Source organism: Macrotis lagotis, chromosome X, assembly GCF_037893015.1.
Source record: "Macrotis lagotis isolate mMagLag1 chromosome X, bilby.v1.9.chrom.fasta, whole genome shotgun sequence".
Lineage (NCBI taxonomy): Eukaryota > Metazoa > Chordata > Mammalia > Peramelemorphia > Peramelidae > Macrotis > Macrotis lagotis.
Window position 1 is genome coordinate 154,181,862 of NC_133666.1, and position 20,920 is coordinate 154,202,781.

At 35.6% G+C, this 20,920-nt stretch overlaps 1 long non-coding RNA gene across 4 annotated transcripts in view; it reads left to right on the forward strand.

The window, feature by feature from the left end:
- Window positions 1-20,920, forward strand: part of LOC141501248 (uncharacterized) — a 201,691-nt gene that overhangs the window by 3,659 nt on the left and 177,112 nt on the right. For 3 of the 4 annotated variants that reach the window (XR_012472180.1, XR_012472181.1, XR_012472182.1), the window contains exons 2-4: window positions 4,945-5,062; window positions 13,060-13,180; window positions 17,474-17,658. This is a non-coding gene — a long non-coding RNA (uncharacterized LOC141501248). The remainder of the gene's footprint in view (window positions 1-4,944; window positions 5,063-13,059; window positions 13,181-17,473; window positions 17,659-20,920) is intronic. The other variant, XR_012472183.1, reaches the window with a different exon arrangement.

A 20,920-nucleotide genomic window follows, 5' to 3' on the forward strand; every position in this document is an offset into this window, starting at 1 on the left:
GTCTAAGATTCCATTAGCCTTTTTACTAACTGAGGCAGTATGGTATAGTAATAGAGTGAATAAATGAAATCAGAAGAACTGATCTAATCATTCCCTCAGAAGTTTATTAGCTATATGATTCTAAAGAACTCATTTCATTTTTCTTACCCTCTTTCTCCATCATGAAATGGAGGTTATCTATAACAATTGACTTACACCTATATGGTAAAGATTAATTGAGTCAATGTATAATGTATTTAAAGTATTTTGTAAACTTTAAAATATTATGAAAATGTTTGTTGTTGTCTTCCCTTTAGTACCATGAATTCATATTGCAATTTTGGTACACTACTAAGATCCATAGATCCTTTCCAGACTAATTGCTTTCTAGGTATACTTCCTCCATCTTTTACATGTGAAGTAGCCATCTGTTATATTTCTACTTTTCTCTTCACTTACATAGTCACCACCCTAACTCTTACTTTGATGATTAAAATAGCTTCACCTCTCAGTGAATGACTAAAATAGCTTACTAATTTAAATTCCTGCCTATGCTCTCTTCCTATGTTCAAACAATATGCCACAATTATGCCAAAATTGTTTCTTTAGAACAAATCTATGCCATTTTCCTTCTCCAGTGACTGTTTCCTTTATCACTAAATATAAATTGTTTTGTCCTTTAAAGCCTTTTACTATCTGCTTTAGAGGACCTTTCAGGACTTTTACATAAAATTTCCCTTCATATACTCTACATTCTGGCCAAACTGGCCTCCTTACTGTCTATCATCATCAATATCTTCATTTTCTATTTCCCCGATTTACATAGGCTGTTCCCCTGCCTAGATCCCAGTCTCCTTATAGTCCAGCTCAGACTACCACATCCTACATGAGATCTTTCCTAATACCCCATTACCAGTTGCTAGTGTCCACTGAAATTTCCTTGAATTTACTTCTTATATATTTTATTTCTTCTTATAGGTGTATATATGGTTTTCCTCAATATAATTCATTTTTAAAAATTCAATTTAACTTGATTTTTCAAATGAAAAACCTCCATCCAAATTGAGGAAGCAAGAAAAATAAAATCTTTGGTATAAACATGTTGACTCAAAACAAATTACAGCACTGGTCATATTAAAAATAACATGTTTTCATCTGCACTCTGAGTCTATCATCTCTATCTATGGAGTAGCTTATTTCACCATGAATTCTCAGAAATTATGGTTGGCTAATTTGTTAATCAGATATCTTAAGTCTTTTGAAATTTATTTTATTACAAAATTGCTGTTATTGTAAAAATAGCTCTTTTTATTCATTTTGCATGACTTCATATGTCTTTCCAAATTTCTCTAAAATCATCCCCTTCTTCATTTCCATTCATTATTTCTTCATTCCCCAATTGATTGGCATTCCCTCAGTTTCCTGTTCTTTGCTATTACTACTAGAGCAAATATAAATATTTTTTGCATATATGGATGCTTTTCTTCTCTCTTTGATTTTTGAAAGGATATAAACCTAGTAGGTAATGTTAGGTCAAAGAGTATAGAAAGTTAAAAAGATTTGGAGGACATAGTTCAAAATTGCTTTCCAGAAAGATTGGACCAGTTCCCAGTTGCAACAATAGTTCATTAATGAGCCTGTTTTCCCACAGCCTCTCTGGCATTTGTCTTTCCCCCTTTTTCAATTATGGTAATCTGATTAGTGTGAGATAGAATAGCAGCATTTTTTCAATTTTTCATTTATCTAATTATTAATGATTTAGATTATTATTTTTCAAATAATTACTTCTTAATTTGATGACTTCTTATGAAAATATCTTTTCATATCTTTTGATCATTTATCAATTAAGGGATGATTCTTATTCTTATAAAATTTCTCTCAGTTATCTTCTAATTTTAACTGCATTGCTTTTTCTTGACAAAAACCTTAATTTTTAAATTTAGGTATATACACATATACAAGTCATGTATTCAGTTGAAGCTTATCTTAGTGTATGGTCTGGGATTTTGGTCTTTAACCAGTTTCTGCCAGACTGTTTCTAGTATTCCACAAAGGTTTTATTGAATAGTACATTTTTGCCCCTAAAACTGGGATCTTTGTATTTGTCCAATGCTATGCAACTGTGCTCTTTTGCTTCTGTGTACCAAATATGTACTACTGATCAATCTCAATATTCTTAATCAATACCAAGTTGTTATAATGATCATGCTTTGTAGCATTTTATTAAAAGGCATGTTAACATGCACATGACATAATTATTTCAGGGAATTTAACATAGAATTCTTGTGGTGAAAGAACAAAAAACTAGGAGAAGCTAGACATCTTATTCATGGACATGACATAAGCAAAAGAGGGCCAGGGAAGCTAGGCCTATTCAATAATTTATCCTTGCTGAATATTCCATCTAAGTAAATCTTTTTTGGAACTGTTAAATATATGATTGTCATATTTCATTCCAGTCTCAAACCTTAAATACTAGAGCAGACTAAGTTAGGTGTCACTTACTAACCAGAGCAAACATAGACAGTTCCCTCCACTATTGCTATGATTTATGTGGACAGCACATACGGTATAGGGAAAGGGATGAATTCCAATTCCAAGTTTTTCCTCTTTTGGAGGGAAGGGGGTAGGTGAAAAATGGTATTCTGAAGATAGAAGATGGATCTATTTCAGAGTGGGATAAGAGTATAAATCTAGAGGAATGTAGTTTCCTAGCAAAGGTGATGCTTATAAAAGGGAGACAAATGGACTCTTTATGGACCCCAAATCTTTCTTTTAGCAACAGGAATGTGCTATATATTTAGAGGAATATACAACTTTCTGAGGAAAGTAGGATTCAACAGAGAAGCAAAGCAATTTATTTTGATCAATCATAATTTTTGGTGCAACATGTTTTGCATTTCTGTAGGATTTTGTACATGTCTTTATTCAAAATGTACTAGCCTGAATACTTTTGTGGAAACTGAAATGCAGTTTACTTTTTCAATAGAGCCTAAAATATCTTATATTTTGATATTCCCAGGGGATACTCCTGATGGGGGCAAAAAGTAAGCCAAATTCTAATGTCCTCAGGGATAACTCTGAGTTGGAACATGAGTCACAGCACATATGAGTAATCACTTTTCGCCCTTTCCAATTTAAACAATCTATGTAAATTCAGTGAGGTCCTCAGTCATGGGTCAAATCTGGAGGACTTAGCTAAGATATTTATATCTACTATAGAGAGACATAGTCAAAGACAGAGGAAAGGTATTATCTTTTAGGCCTGTTATTGTGACCAAAAACTTCCAAGTTTTATCCACTATAGTCTAATAAATATCACAGAATCTCATTGTTGGAATAATTCTCAGAAACCATCTAATCCACTTTATTTGTGAACAAAAATCTGATCATTCAGGCTGTGCTAGAAGACCTTCAGTGAATGTGTCTCTACCTCCTAAGAAAGACTATTTCACATTTGGATAGTTCTAAGTTGATTCATTTTATTAAATTCAATCTGACTTTTCAATCTATCAGGATCATGTCAGTTCTTGACTTTTTTATTCAATGAGCTAATTATGACTCCAAACCTTTTGTCTTTTGTAAATTTGATGAACATGACACTTAGGACTATATCTAAGTCACTGATAAAAAGGCTAAAGACAGAGAAAGGGAAAGCACAGGTCCTAAGGATATGAGTATTAGAAAATTCCTTCCAAGTTTATCTTAAACCATTGATTGTTATTTTTACTAACCTTTCTACTAAGTCTCCTTAGAGTTGTGAATTATAGAAATAGTTATGGACTTGAAGTTCAGGGCTTCCTCCAACAAGTTAGGGGAAATGAGGTATTCAATGTACAAACATGAATGGAATGGTTAATTTTTTCTCAACTAGAAATAGCATTGCTAAGCAAAAAAAAAAAAAAAAGACTGAATCCATTTCCACATCTCTTCCACTCCCTAAGGCTGTTAATTAAGCAGTTCACATTTTGTCTCTGCCTCATACAATTTAACCAAATGCTAAATGTGGTCTTTTCCTGGGAGCCTTCCTAGGAGAAGATCACCAAGAGCAAAATGATGCATAGTTGAGGCCACATTCCATCTAAAGAGCAGGAACTCATAGCTCTTTGATCCCACTATATTAATGAATTCCAAAATTTTCTCTCTCCATTCTCTGATTGTGATCACATCTTGTCATCTCAGAACCCATCTCAAATAGCTCAGATACCTGGAAACTGCTTCTCCTGTAAATTACTTCTCCTGCTACAAGGCATGATATTTTACTTTATCATCCTTTCAAACTTAGCATCCTATTGAGAGATAATTCAATAATGAGATAAAATTTATTATCTTTTCCCCAAAATCCTGCCCTTGTCCAAACTTCCCTTTCACTGTCAAGATTACCATCAACCTACCACTCTTTCCCTCAACCTCAAATTTTTTTAAAAAAATGTTAAAATTTCTGTTTACAAGTAATTGGAAAAATTAAAAAATCATTTTATAAAATGGTCAGAAAGGATAAAATTGTGAAGAGCTTTAAATGCCAAACAGAGGTCCTTATATTTAATCTTGAATGTAATATAGAAATATTAGAATTTAGCTGAGCTGTATTTATGTGAGGAAGAGGGTGGAGAAAATAAGGTCAGACATCAAATTTAGGACAATCATTTCAGCAGCTTAATAGAAGATAAATTAGCCTCCCTCTCCCTCCCCAAAAGAAGATCAATTAGGTGAGAATTAGGGCAAGTAAATGTACCCAGGCTGGAAGTAACCTCCTTTGATTGACTGTATAGATTTAAAACTGGTCAGACTGAGACATCACTCTCTCCTTCTTTAAATCACAGTTCATCCACAGTGTTGGATTGTTAACTAAACTGTGACAAACCAAGACTTTCTGTTTCCTGTTCTCCCCCCTTTTTTCTACCCCAGTTCCAAGTAATGGACCTAGGACATTTGTTTCTAATATGTTTCATTTATTCTTCTCAGTTTGGTGTGCCATTGATCATTCCTCCTGTACCAGAATTTTGAGCCATGGTGACCTTGGAACCAGGATTCCAGATGTTAAAGACAACCAGAGAAACCAAAGTCTCTGGACTCAAGCCCAGTGGGTATTTTTGGACTCCACTCTATGAAACCTGAGAATAAAACATGAACCTAATCTTCCTGTCAGACTATGGTGATGGTGGGTCAGGGATTATGGGGCTCATATATTGGGGGAGTAAGTTCATAGTTTTGTGATTCTACATTTGAAGGATGTATTTCCTGTAAAAGCTAATCTGATTGTTAATGGATTAAATGAAACTAAAGGACAAGGGATCTCCCCTACATTTAACCATTGGTAGGGTATGAACAATTGGCAAGGAGCCTTACTTTGACCTGGTACCTTAATGGTACCAGAGAACTCTTTTAAAAAGAGGAGTAAAATAAAGCATAATTGACCTTCAGGTGGTAAGAGTCAAGGTAGAGAGTGTTTCAGACTATTCCAGGAAAGAGATGATAAAGTCTCTACTAGGATACTGGCTATAGGAGCATATAGAGAATGATTTAAATGGCCTAATATTGTGGTAGAGGGAATGAAATCTGAAACAGTAGAAGATGAAAGGCATTCTCAATAGGGAAGGCTCTAAATAGAGAGGAGCACCTATGGAGACATAATGCAGAAGGCAAGATTTGGGCTGAACTTTGGTAGAGATGTTAAAGATTTCAGAAGAAGGATAATACTTCAGGATTAGGAGATAGCCAGGGCAAAGGTACACAGAGGGTACACTAAAAGGAAAGAGAAGGGAGGTGACTTAGGGAAATACATTGGTCAAAATGGTGGGAAAACAATTGTAGCAGGAGGTTTGAGGAAGGTCAAAAAAAGGTTTGGAATGCCATAGTGGTGAGTGAGATAGTCAATTAAGGAGGTATAAAAATTTTGCTTTGCTATTCAAGGTAAGATTATGTAACATAAATGTTCAGGGAACCCAATCAGTACAGCTCCATGACTTTCTCTAGATTTAATAAAAACAAATGAATACAAGTAAGAGAGGCATATAGTAGGAATGAATAGGGCTAACGTTTGCCAATAAGACAAAGGGACAGAAATGTGTAAGTGGAATTGGAGGCAATAATGATAGAGACTTAACATAGAGAGAAGAGATAAGAATAGATGGCAAGAATATGCAAAAGAACTATACAAGGAAGAATTTAACATCCCCAATAGCCATGATGGTATGGTTATTGATTAAGAGCCAGACATTCTGGAAAGTGAAGCCAGATGAATTTTTAGGAAGCATGACTAACAATAGAGCTAATGGAAGTGATAAAGTTCTAGCTGAACTATTTAAAATCATGAAGTATATTACTGTTAGAGTGCTGCTTTTAATATTCCAGTAAATTTGGAAAACTCAACAGGTTATAGAATTGGAAAAGTTCATTTTACATCCTATCATAAAGAAGGGCAATGCCAAGAAATTTTCAAATTACTGAACAATTGTGCTTATTTCATGTGCCAGTAAGGTTATATTTAAAATTCTTCAAGTTTATTGTTGCTGTTATTCAGTTGTTCAGGGTGTCTGACTCTCTGTGACCCCATGGAGTACAACATTCCAGACCTCTCTATCTTGCATGATCTCCCAAAATCTGTCCAAGTTCATGTTAATGATTTCCATTATGTTATCAATGCCATCTCATTCTCTGCCATTCCTTTTTCCTTTAGCCTTCAATCTTTCCCAACATTGGGGGTCTTTTCTAATTATGATAAAGCCAAAGTATTTTAAACTTCAGCTTCAGTATTTTAAACCAGTCAATTCAGCTTCAGTATTGACCTTCTAAAGAATAGCTTGAATTAATTTCTTTATGCATTGAATAATTCAATCTTCTTGCTGCCCAAGGGATCCTCAAAATTTTTCACAATTAGAAAATATCAATTCTGTAGAGCTCAGATTTCCCTGTAGTCCAATTCTTACAACAATGCATTGATACTGGAAAAACCATAGCTTTTATAATATAGATCTCTGTTCTTAATATTTGGTTTAGATTTGCCATTGCTTTCCTTCCAAGAAGGAAATGCCTTTTAATTTCATGGTTATAGTATTATCTACAGTGGTCTTTAATCCCAAGAACATAATTTTTTTTTAGGTTTTTGCAAGGCAATGGGGTTAAGTGGCTTACTCAAGGCCACACAGCTAGGTAATTATTAAGTGTCTGAGGCCAGATTTGAACTCAGGTACTCCTGACTCCAGGGCTGGTGCTCTATCCACTGTGGCACCTAGCCACCCCACCAAGAACATAAAATTTGCCACTGCTTTTATTTCTTTTCTCTCTCTATTTGCCAGAAAATGATGAAACCAGTTGAAAAGATCTGAGTTTTTTGATGTTAAGCTTCAATTCAGCTTTTACAGTTTCCTCTTTCACCATCATCAAGACGCTTCTTAAACCCTCTTCACTTTTGACTATCAGAGTGGTATCATCTGCCTATTTGAGACTGTTGATATTTCTCAACGTACTTAACGCTGACTTTCAATTCATCTAGCCTGCCATTTTGTATGATGGACTCAACATATAGATTAACTAAAGAAGGTGACAAAATACAAACTTGCACTCCTTTTCCAATCTTAAGCTAATCAGTTGCTCCACATTTGATTCTAACTGATTCTTCTTGGTGTGCCCCACTCCCACACAAGAATGATGACCTGGTACTCTCATCTCTTTGAGGACTTGCCACATTTTGTTGTGATCTACACAGCCAGTGGTTTTAGTGTCATCAATGGAGCAGAGATAGATGGAACTCCCTTGCTTCCTCCATAATGTATCAAATGTTGGCAACTTAGTTTTTAGTTCTTTTTCAAAAATGAGCCTGCTCTTCCAATATTTCTCAGTTCAAATATTGCTGAAGCCTAGATTGTAGAATCTTAAGAATACCTTGCTGCCATGTGAAATGAATGTAATTGTTCCATACTTTAAACATTCCTTTGCTTTGCTCTTCTTTATTACTGGTATGTATACTGATCTTTTCCACAACACTTTAACTATATCATCTTTTATGGTTTCAAATAGCTCAGCTGGAATTCCATTTCTTCCACTAGTCTTATTATTAAAAATTCTTCTTAAATTGCACTTCATTTTCCAGCATATTTAGACCAGCAATCACATGCTTGTGACTATTGGTGATCTTAAGATCTTTCTTCTGTAGTTCTTTTGTGTATTCTTGTCACCTCTTCTTAATCTCTTCTGCTTCTATCATTTTTCTATAATATTTTTTTTGTCTTCAGTAATATGTGAACCAAGAACTACCAGATCGATTTTTAAAAAGGCAGAGGAACTAGAGACCAAATTGTTCATATTTACTCCATTATGATAAGCAAGGGAGGCCCAGAAAAACATCTACTTCTGTTCACTGACTACACTAGAGTCTTTGACTGTGTGAAGCACTACTACATGTGGCAAATCCTCAAAGAAATGAGAGTAATAGATCACTTATCTCCTTGAGGAAACTGTGTGTAGATCATGAAGCAACTGTTAGAACAGAATGTGGAACTGATTGATTTAAGATTGGGAATGGAGTTACAAACCTGTATATTGGCACCATAATCTATATACAGAGTAAATTATACAAAATTCCAGGCTAGATGAATCAAAAGCCAGAATTAGATTTACATAGACAGAAGACTCCTATCTTATTATATAGCTAAGTGTAAAGAGTTTAAGAAACCTCTTGATGATGATGAAAAAAAGAAAGTATAAATGGTGTCTTGAAGACCCAGGGCAGGGTCAAAATGGTGGGGGTGAGGATAGCATGCCCCTGGAGCTTTTCTCTACACAAAGCTAAATGAAGACTATGCACAGACATTAAAGTTACAGATCCCACCAAAAATAGACAAGATCCAAAAAAGTTTTCAATGGTAGACATTGTGGAGGCTCTTCAGTGAAAGTCTGTCTCTTTGGGAGAAGAGGGGAAGTAAAGCCCAGCTATATGGAAGAAGAGGAAAGTCAGCAGGAGGCTATTAGCCATAGTGCAGTATAGGTCCCAATAGCTTAACAACAGCATAGGTCCTGGCAACTAAATAGCAAGCCAGCAGGGAAGGTTCCAACCTCAAACAAAATTTGAATCTTGGGAAAACTGGGGCAAAAGACAGTTACTGGGGTTGGAAACAAACCACTGCATAGCCAAAGCCTGGACATAAAGGAGGAAAGAAACCTCTGCAAAGGGAAGGCCTGGACTGCATAGGCAATATCTTGCTTAATGACAAGCCAGAAATAAAACCACAGTCCCAGAATAAAAGCTTGAGTCTATACTCCCTATACCCCAGGACTAGAAGTCAAACAATTAGGATTAGCAAAAAAGTTAAAAGAGAGCTCACTGTAGAAAGCCCATGCAGATAAAGATAACAATACCACCTTAGAAGAAGAAAACAGTAAAAGATTACAGGGGAAGTCTTAAAAGAGTCTATGAATTGTACTCAAGACCAAAAATTCATAGAAGAGTTTAAAAAAAAATTTAAAAATCAGAGAAGAGCGGAAGAAGAAAACAAAGAAATGAGAGTCATGCAGGAAAATTATGAAAAATAGATCAAAGAAATCAACTTCTTTAAAATTAAAAATAAACAACTGGAAAAGGAATACAACTCATCTAAAACTCAAATTGAAAAGGAATGCAACTTAGCAAAGAGTAAAATTAACCAAATGGAAAAGGAAATAAAAGCTAATTAGAATTGGAAAAATATTAATCAATGAAACTACCAAAGTACAAGATTATACAAGTACAATGTAATAAAAAGGCTGAAAAAAGTGAAAACACTGTTAAACTTTTTTTTAAATTTTATTTTCATATCACAATAGTCTTGATTTTGGGGGGTTGTTTTTAGGTTTTTGCAAGGCAAACGGGGTTAAGTGGCTTGCCCAAGGCCACAGAGCTAGGTAATTATTAAGTGTCTGAGACCAGATTTGAACCCAGGTACTCCTGACTCTAGGGCGGTGCTATATCCACTATGCCACCTAGCCATCCCTCATAATAGTATTGTAAAAATAAAAATAATTCCCCCACAGAGAGAGAAATCTCAAGGAAAAATGAAGTGATAGAAAAAGAAAAAAATGAACTTCAGCTTGTGTTCAGGATACCATCAGTCTCTGGGATGTATCACATTCTTGATCATAAGTCCATCAGAGAAGTTGCTTCAATATTTTTTTCCCACAGTAGCTACTTCTATTTCCCTCTGTTCTAGTCTTTCCCACTCGCATTTATTCTATTCTCTCTCTCTCTCTCTCTCTCTCTCTCTCTCTCTCTCTCTCTCTTCACTTTGTCCCTCCTCAAAAGTATGTTGGGGATAGTCAATGGTATAGCAGACAGAGCACCAACCCTGGGGCCAGGAGGACCTGAATCCAAATCTAGACCCAGACATCCAAGAACAACCCAGTTGTGCGACCCTAGGGCAAGTCACCCAACCCCTCCTCCTTGCAAAAAAGTGTTGTATCTGACTACTCTCTCCCACAATCTTTTCTTTCTGTCACCTACACCCCACCCCTCCTCTTCCCCTGTCCCCTTCTCCCATCCCTTTCCTCTCCTTTTTCTTCTAGGGTAAGATATACCCTACTGAGTGTATATGTTGTTTTCTCTCTGAGCCATTTCCAATGAGAATGAAGCCTCATTCCACCTCACCTTGCCCTCTTCCACTCCATTGCAAAAGCTTTTTCTTGACTTTTATGTGAAATATCTTAGCCTATTCTACCTCTCCATTCCCTTTCTCCCAGTACATTCCTTTTTTTGTCCCTTGACTCCATCATTATAATTATATTATCTTCATATTCATCTCTCTCCTGTGCCTTGCCAATATATAGTCCTTCTAGCTGCTCTAATAAATGAGAAGATTCAAATGAGTATCAGTATCATCTTCCCATGCAGAAATACAAGCAGTTCAAATCATTGAATTCCTCATAGTTTGCTTTTCCTGTCCACCTTCTCTATGCTTCACCTGAGTCCTGTACTTTCTGTTGAGCTCTGTTCAACAGGAAAGTTTGAAAATCTTCTACTTATTGAATGTCCATCTTTTCCCCTGAAAGATATTTAGTTTTGTAGGGGAGTTGATTCTCAGTTGTAATCCAAACTCTTTTGCCTTCCAAAATATCATATTCCAAGCTCTATGAACTCTTAATGTAGAAGTTGCTAAACGTTGTGTTATCTTGATGTAGTGCCATGAAATTTGAGTAGTTTCTTTCTGGATGCTTGTAATATTTTCTCTTTTGACTTGGAAGCTCTGGAATTTGGTAATAAGGTTCCCAGGAATTTTATTTGGGGGGGGGAGAATCTCTTTCAGGAGGTGGAATCCTTCAATTTTTATTTGACCCTCTGCTTCCAGGATATTAGGGCAATTTTCCTGGAGTATTTCTATAAAAATGAAGCCTGAACTCCTTTCCTGGTCATGATTTTCAAATAGTCCAACAATTTTTAAATTATCTCTCCTGAATCTGTTTTCCAGGACAGTTGTTTTTACAGTGAAATATTTCACCTTGTCTTCTAGTTTTTTATTTTTTGTTTTGTTTTTGGTTTCTTGATTTCTCACTAAGTCATCAGCTTCCTTCTCTCATTCTACTATTTGAAGTAGTTTGAAGGAGTTATTTTCTTCAGAGAGCTTTATTATCTCCTTTTCCATCTGGTGAATTCTGTTTTTAGGGGATTCTTCTTCTCATTGATCTGTTTTCTCCCATTTGACCTAAACTGGTTTTTAACATGTTATTTTCTCCAGTTTTTTTGTATCTCCTTCACCAAATTGATGAGTTGGTTTTTATGATTTTCCTGCATTATCCTCATTTCTCTTCCTAATTTTTCCTGAACCTCCCTTACTTGATTTTCAGAATCTTTTTTGAGCTCCTCCATAGCCTGAGACCAATTCTTATTTTTCTTGAGGCTTTGAATACAGAAGCTTTGACTTTCTCATCTTCTGAGTGTGCATTTTGATTTTCCATGGGACCAAAGTATCTATGATCAGATTTTTTTCTGATTACTGATTTCCCCAGTGATCTAGTTTTAACTCATTTCCCAAAGTTTTGAGTGTTTTGGGGACACTTCTCCGGAAATCTCAATTCCTTCAAGGTCTTATGAAAGGCTCTAATTGATTTCCCATCCTGGTGACTACAAGTACTCACCTATGCCCTGGAGCTGTGAGGAGGGTCCCTGCTCCACTATCACAGTAGGGGGGCCCAGATTGAAACCTGGTTCTGAGTATGGACAAAACAATAGAGTCCTGTCCCAGGGATAGCAGAGAGACCTCAACAGTCTCCCCTGACCCCCTTACATCCATGGGCTGAGCACCCTGGAAGCACTGGTGGCTCACACTTAGGTGGCTCTGTATGTTTCTGAGCTGGGGCTGTGCTGAGGCTTTATTCGTCTGGGTTACATGCTTATTCTGGTGTTGCAGAGTTTTCTTGCTGACCTTCCAAGTTGTTCTTGGTGATCCCTAACCTGAGAGTTCTGGAAGCAACTTGAGCTGCCACGAGCTGCCACAAACCCAGGTACCCCACAGGCTATTCCTGGAAGACTGGAGCTCATTATCTCTTGCATGCTGAGGCCTGGGTTACACTGCAGCTCCTTCCAATTACAGTAGAACAGACCCTTCCTGCAGATTTAACTGGAAAATTGTTTCATGTAGTCTTTCTGTGGGTTCCACCACTCTAGAATTTGGTTAAAGTCATAATTTTAAGGCATTTGCAGTGTTCTGGAGGAGAACATCTGGGAATTTCTGCCTCCATGCCACCTGCTTGGCTCCACCTCCCTAATGTACATTTTAGGAAAAACAAAGAACCTGGAAAAACAGATCCAGTAGAGATAATTTACAAATTTTAGATTACCAGAAAGCCTAGATCAAAAAAAGGGCCTGTAATATCTTTCAGGAAATTATCAGGGAAAATGGTCCAAATCTGCTAGAGCAAGAAGATAAAATAGCCATTGAAAGAATACACAGAAATCCTCCAGAAAGAGACCCCAGGATAAAAACTCCAAGAGATATCATAGTTTAATTCCAGAAATCACAAATAAAGGAAAAATATTGCAAGAAATAAAAACAAGCAATTTAAATACAAATGAAACAAAATAAGACTTATACAGGATTTATCCATTTCTGTCAGGGAAACAGATGGATGATCAATGAAATAAAGGATGTACAAATTTCAAAAAGAATGACAAAAAGACCAGAACTGAACAGAAAATTCAATCTCCAAATAAAAGATTCAAGAGATGCATAAAAAGGTAAACGAAAAGGGATATACAAAACAAAATAAATGTTAGCCAAGAACCTTAAATTGTATTCAGCCCTATAAGGGAAAATGTCACACTTGAGAAACTCTAGAGAATTGTATTTATCTTAGGATAGATAAAGTATTTAACTTAATTGAAGAGATTGGATTTAGGTAGTATGCATATGGATGATTCTTGTCTTTACATTGAAGAGGATCAAGATTACGTCACTGTTTTTTTATGAAAAATAACCCAGATGAAAAACTGGAGTATTTATGCTAAATTTATGTGTCTCAGCTTCCTTTAACCTACTTATATTCTGTCTTGCTCCTAGGGTTTAGCACTTTCACTAACAATGGTATTCCATGCTGGGCAGTCCAGAGCCAGTGTCTCCTATACCTTACAATCAATTGTAAAGTTCTTAACAGAGACCTTCAGAGTGTTCCAGTACTTAGAGTACTTAGAGAACCTATAGTTAATTAAATCAGAAGTGACTTCAGGGGCAGAGAGTGAGAACCAATCCATACTTCAGTTAACAAAGGTTTAAGTATCATGGAGGGTACTTAAAGGGGTTGGGGGATTAGAGTGTGGGAAAGCATGCTTTTGGTGGAGGAGGAGGAGGGGTTACATGTGATTCATGAAATGATTTGCCTTTGCCTGATGCTTTGACTCTTGAGGACTGGGTGTCCATAGAGGGTACTTGAAAAAGGGGCAAAGTATAAAGTGACTTTAATTTGATGTGATTCATGATCCTTGAGAAGTATATTTCTAATGAGATAGAAGAGGGGATGGTATTTAGTGGCTATGAGGCAATGCTGCTTATCAAGCAATGAAGCAATCTATTAATCAACCTTTGACCGATGGTACTTTGATTGATAGTACTTGATTGATAGTACTTCTCTTGACAACACCAGGGGAAGAGGCACAAAAAGCTATTATAGTAAAGGAAAAGAAGGGAGGTATGAACACTGAGTAATTCCTATTCAATAGATTTGACCCAGAGAGGGAATTCCCACTTGGTTTTAAAAACCTATCCTACTCTACAGGAAAGTACTGGGGGGGAGGGATATAAAAGGGAAGAAGGGACTGATAAAAGGTCAGGCAAAGGTTTAAGTGAAAATAAACTGAAAATTAAAATTTAAAATAAAAGTAAAAGGGGAAAGAGTAAAACTTTGGTGAGGAGGAATAAAAAGAAAGGAAAGAAAAATATAAATAGGGAAAGATAGCAGGGAGGGAAATATAGAATTAGTAATCTTAACTGTAAATATGAATGGGATGAACTCTTCGATAAAACAGAAGTGGATAGCAGAATGGATTAAAAACAAGAATCTTATAACATGTTGTTTAAGAAACACATTTGAAGCAGAGAGATACATGTGAGATAAAGGTAAAAGACTGGAGAAAATATATTATGCTTTAGCTAAAATAAAAAAATAATCACGGAGAGTAATCCTTATCTTAGATAAAGCAAAAGTAAAAATTGATCTCATTGAAAGGGATAAAGAAGGAAACAGTATCTTCTTTAAAATCACCATAGTCAATGAAGCTATATCATTATTAAACATGTTTACACCCAGTGGTATGATGTCCATATTCCTAGAGGAAAAAGTGAGTGAATTATAAGGAGGCATAAACAGCAAAACTTTAATAGTGGGAGACCACAACCTCCCTCTCAAAACTAGATAAATTTAACCACAAAATAAATAAGAATGAAGTTAAAAAGGTGAATAAAATCTTAGAAAACTTAGATATGAGAGACTTGGAGAAAACTTAAAGAGGATAGAAAACTGTACCTTTGTCTCTGCAGTACATGATAGGTATACTAAAATTGACCATATACTAGGGCATGAAACCTTACAGTAATTTGCAGAAAAACAGAAACAATAAATGCATAATTTTTAGATCATAATACAATTAAAAATTACATGTAATAAAGGGTCTTGGAAAGATAAAGCAAAAATTAATTGGAAACTAAATAATTTTAAAGAATAAGTGGATCAAACAACAAATCATAGAAATAATAAATTCATCCAAGAAAATGATAATGAGACATCATACCAAAATTTAAGGGATGCTACCAAGGCAATTTTTAGGAGAAATTTTATATCTCTAAAAGTTTATATGAATAAAATAGAGAAAGAAGAGATCAATGAATCTGGTATGCAACTAAAAAAGCTAGAAAAAAAAGAACAAATTAAAGATCTCCAATTAAATACCAAGTTAGAAATATAGAAAATCAAGGGAGAAATTAATAAAACTAAAAGCATGAAAACCATTGATCTAATAAATTACACTGAGTTAGTTTTATAAAATAGATAAATCTTTGGTTAATCTGATTTTAAAAAAAAATAAAGAAGATAACCAAATTACCAGTTATCAAAACTGAAAAGGATGAACTAACCCCCAATGAGGAGGAAATTAAAGAGATAATTTGAAGCTACTTTTCCAGACTATATGTCAGTAAATTTGATAACCAGAGTGAAATGGATAAATATTTACAAAAATACAAATTGCCCAGATTAACAGAAGAGGAAATAAAATATTTAAATGACCCCAATTCAGAAAAAGAAATTGAAGAAATCATCAATAAACGCCCTAAGAAATAACCTCTAGGTCCAGATGTATTTTCAAATGAATTCTACCAAACATTTAAGGAACAATTAATTTCCCAAATGAATGAAGAAAATTATAGACCCAATCTCCCTAATGAACATTGATGTAAAAATATTAAATAAAATTTTAGCAAACAGATTACTGCAATATATTACTATGATAATACCATGATCAGGTAGGAGTTGCATTAGGTAGGCAGGGATGATTGAATATCAGAACACTCAACATAATTGAATACAGTAGTAACAAAACCAACAGAAATCAAATGATTATCTCGATAGATGGTAAAAAAACTTTTGACAAAAATACAACATACAATCATATTGAAAACACTGGAAAGTATAGGAATAGAGTTTTCCTTAAAATAATAAGCAGTATCCATCTAAAACCATCAACAAATATATATAATAGGGACAAACTATGAGATTTCCAATAAGATCAGGGATAAAGCAAGGATGCCCATTATTACCATTATTATTCAATGTAGTATTAGAAATGTTAGATTTAGCAATAAGAGAAGAAAAAGAAATTGAAGGAATCAGAATTGGCAATGAAGAAGCAAAGCATTCACTCTTTGAAGATGATTGATGGTATATTTAGAGAACATGAGAAAATCATCTAAAAAACTACTTGAAACCACAAATTCAGCAATGTAGCAGGATATAAAATAAACCCACATAAAGTATCAGCATTTCTTTATATGAGCAACAAATCCCAAGACCATGAGATAGAAAGTGACATTTGTTTTTGCTCTCTTCAGCTCCATTCCTCTCAAGGACTCCCTGCTATGTCTAGTAGTCTGATCCTACTCAAGCATTAAAATCATTCAGAATTAAATCCTTGTCCTCTCTTGGCACACTGATCCAGGTTTTGATAAAATTTTTCTTTGACCTCATAATATCATGAAGGGTACTTCACAGTGAATGCAAAGGCACTAATGATGATGGCATAGTTTTTTCCCTGCAAGTGGCAATTACATTCTCATAAATCTGTTGTAACACTCCTTTTGGTAAGTATACAAACTTGTTGACTAGATTAGTTTTGATTGCAAAACTTACTCCCCTTCATTGTGGTCACTTAAAAAAAAACATGTATCCAGCTCCCACTTCAGTAAGTTGGCCTTCCTTTGCCAGTTTTGTTTCCCTTAGAGTTGCTATTTGGATTTGAAACTTCCTGAGTTCTCTCACAAGAGTTGTTCATCTTTTATTTCTATTGCATCTTGTACTGTCTATAAGTGTATACACATTCCATGTACAAATGGTGAGTGGAATCATATTTGCAGAAGTTTATGTACATTTTTTGTATTTTGATCACAAAGTGTGATGCCCACCTGCCACAGTAATAAGACCAGGGTTGGGTAAGCAGACAATTTTAGGGCATCTTTTTTAGCCTCTTCCTCACAGCAGGTAAGCAATATGGTCTTTAAAAGACTACTTAGATACTCAGGAAGCTGCCAAATCCCACTCTGTTTCCAGTGAGAGGACAGCTCTATGAGCCACCTGTATACTGGGTTGTGTCTACAATTCTTAGTGTATGTGTACCTTATGATTTGTCAGTTGTCTGTTGTCACAGGATTTGAGATAGGTAAAAATTGGTAAAATGTTATAGGTGATATTTTTTGATTCACGTATAAATTGGATTTGAGTAAGACAGGGTTACATGGAGTCATCAGCCTCACTTTCTCCTCCAAAGTTGCCACAGTCCAGTGACAAGACAGAGTCAAGATGACTGGTGATGGCTCAAGATGCAGTGGATGGCATTTTTGATGTCTAACCAAACTCTAAGCATTCCCTCGTGCCTGCTTCAGCTGCCTTCATGGCCATTGGAACAAATTGCTCTCGACCATCTAATTGACCAGAAGTCTTCCTATGCATAAGGTAAACACTCCCCCCACATACATAATCCTTCCCTGCTGCCAACTCATTGACAGAATTGAGATCCCTCAATTTTCTTCAACTTGGTTTAGCCCATCTGCTGAAATAGTTTAGCAGGCTATAGCCAATGTGTATACTATAGAGTCATAGATGAGAGGAGAATGAGGTGGACCAAGTGCTCAACAAAAATAGAAAGCAGACCTGAAAAGGGTTTGGTAGACCTCAGACCTGAGGTACTACTCTTCCATGAACACATCCATCAACATGATATAGAGAAAATATAAGGAAACACCAGTATGCTAAGCACTGAGGAATGAGTCCAGGCAGAATATCTGTGGTAATAGAAACATGTTGAGGAAGACAGGTGATTAGACTGTTCAAAGTTTTCCTTCCTGGTTGTAAAAGGTAGTGAGACTCCAGTAGGCTCACCTCATAATAATAATAATAATAATAATAATAATAATAATAATAATAATAATAATAATAATTTTCCTTCATATTCAAAGAGCACCACATTGACCAAATTAATGGAGGCATGGCTTGCACATTTTTTTTTCATTATAATGAGGAGTACATCATACAAAGACATTCTTCTAATTTACCTTTTCAGACCCATTTTACCCCATGGCCTACTCTGTCTGAATGCAGTGTGAGTCATTGGTCTTTGAGTATGATTTCACCTCTCACATCATCAAGGTACCTTGGCACTCCAGCAATGAGACATAAAATCTCAGTATGTGATATGTGGTGACAGAACCTGTCTCTTTATGAACAAGTCCTAGGAATGAGTTCCTCACACATCAGGGAGGCACCATAGCATTACAGAAATACTGGGCTATGACAATATCTCCATCTAAACCTTGGAGGAAGAGGTAAAGGTGGAGGTAATCTCAGGAGGTGTCCAGTTAGCTAAAAAGTAGAAGCATAATGTAGGATGTAAGAGGAAGGTGTTAAACTTTCTGGAGAGCAATTTGGAATTATGTCCCAAGGGCAATACAAATGTTCATACTCTTTGATCCAGCAATAACACTACTGGGTCTGTATCCTAAAGAGATCATGAAAAGGGGTAAAAACCCCACATTTAAAAAATATTCATGGCAGATCAGTTTGTAGAGGCAAAGAACTGGAAATTTGATGGGATGCTCATCAACTGGGGAATGATTCAACAAATTGTGATATATGTATGTGATGGAACACTATTCTATTAGAAATCATGAGGGATGGGATTTCAGAAAAGCTTGGAAAGACTTGCATGAATTGATGCTGGGTGAGATTAGCAGAACCAGAAGAACATTGTACACCTGAACAATATGGGGATCAACCCTAATGGACATACTCACTCCATCAGTTTAATAATCAGGAACAATTTTAGGGGATCTGTGATGGAGATTACCATTTGTATCCAGTGAAGGAACTGTGGGGTTTAAACAAAAATCAGAGATTATTATCTTCAATTTTTAAAAGTTGTCTTTTGTATTACATAATTTTACTGTCTCAAATTCTTGGTTTCTTCCTTTTGGATCTGTTTCTTCTCTCAACACATTCAATTTGGACCTAAGCATATCATGGAAACAAAGGCAAACACTTTATCTGAATGTCTTCTGTTGGAGGGAGGCGGGGAGGGAAGGAAGGAAGGAAGAAAAAATTGTAAAATTCAAAACCTTGCAAAAAATGATTGGTAGAAACTACCATTGTATGTAATTGGAAAATAAATAAAATATTTATATAATCTTTTAAACAGGAGGAAGATGTACAAGTAGGTCAGTTTTGGGAAGGGCTACTCATTAGAAATTGCTTCTCTCTCTCTCTCTCTCTCTCTCTCTCTCTCTCTCTCTCTCTCTGTCTATCTCTCTCTTTTTGCAAGGCAATGAGGTTAAGTGACTTGCCCAAGGTCACACAGCTAGGCAATTATTAAGTGTCTGAGTTCGGATTTGAACTCAGGTACTCCTGACTCCAGGGCTAGTGCTCTATCCACTGCACCACCTAGCCACCCCTGCTTTTCTCTTTTTTTCTGGTTAGTCAGTCAGTCAATAATCATTAGATGTTCGGGCACTGGAGATATTAAAGGAAGGCAAAGACAGTCTCTGACATTGAAGTGCTCACAATGTAATCAGGGAGACAACTTGCAGCTCTGAGTGAAAGAAGAGGAAAAACACTGTATTGAATGACTGATGAACCATTAAGAGCATGGAGCTAATACTGTATCCTTCTCCAAAAAGGAGGTTTCAGTCTCTGCTTCTGGCAGAAAAGGAATTTGAGAAAACTGGGTTTATTTTGAAAGCTGAGTCAAGAAGAAAGTAGATTATTTTTCTATTTCACAAAATCTATGCAGCAGGGAAGTCTATTAGTTACATGGTTGCTTTCATTGGAAATTGGAGTATTCTTTCCTCAAGGTTCAATAATTGACTTTCTGTCTAACACAAAATACATAGCATGCAAAGGGCAGACCTGTTTGAAAGTCACGTAAAAAATAACTTCCCTACAAAGAGCTAGAAGAGACCAAAATGAAATTACTTCTTAGCTTCCCATGTATAAAATTATGGTCATGATAATATATATGAGCCAAAGAATTTGTTGAGACAATGTCTTGAGATGGTTCTTCAAAATACCATAATCACAATGCTGTCATCAAGAAACACTCAGCATGTCCTCTAAAAGACACTGGGTGTGGCTTGAAAAAAAATGCTACTGCCCAGAAAATAATGGCATACAATGTTACAGTGGAAAAAAACACCGATTTTGGAGACAGAAATCCTGGGTTTCCTATTTCTCTGAGCCTCAATTCTGTTATCTATAAATTAATAAAAAGAGCTAATGTTTATTTAGCACTATTTAATTTTTGATTCCCACATCAGAATAAGTATTATAATACCATAAATAAAGCTTTCTGAAAAAGGAGGAAACTTAGTAAGAAGATTAAATCATTTGCTAACAAACAGAAGATGTCCAAGGTGAAACTTGATTATTCCAGATCCCTCTCTGCTCATTCTACCACTTAAATTCTCAATGAAGAATCAGTCATACATCAAGACCTCTTTTACATCAAGATTTATATCCTGTGAGCTGCCCAAGTGTGATTATTTTGCCTTTTAAAAGTAGGTTTGACAGGCAGAAACACATCATGGAGGGATTTTTCTTTTTTAATTTTTTTCCTCCAGCTACATGCAAAAACAAGTTTCAAAATTTATTTCCAAAAGTTTCAAGTTCTCTTCCTTCCTCCAAGCCCACTCTTCCTCATTGAGATAGCACATTACTTGATGTGGGT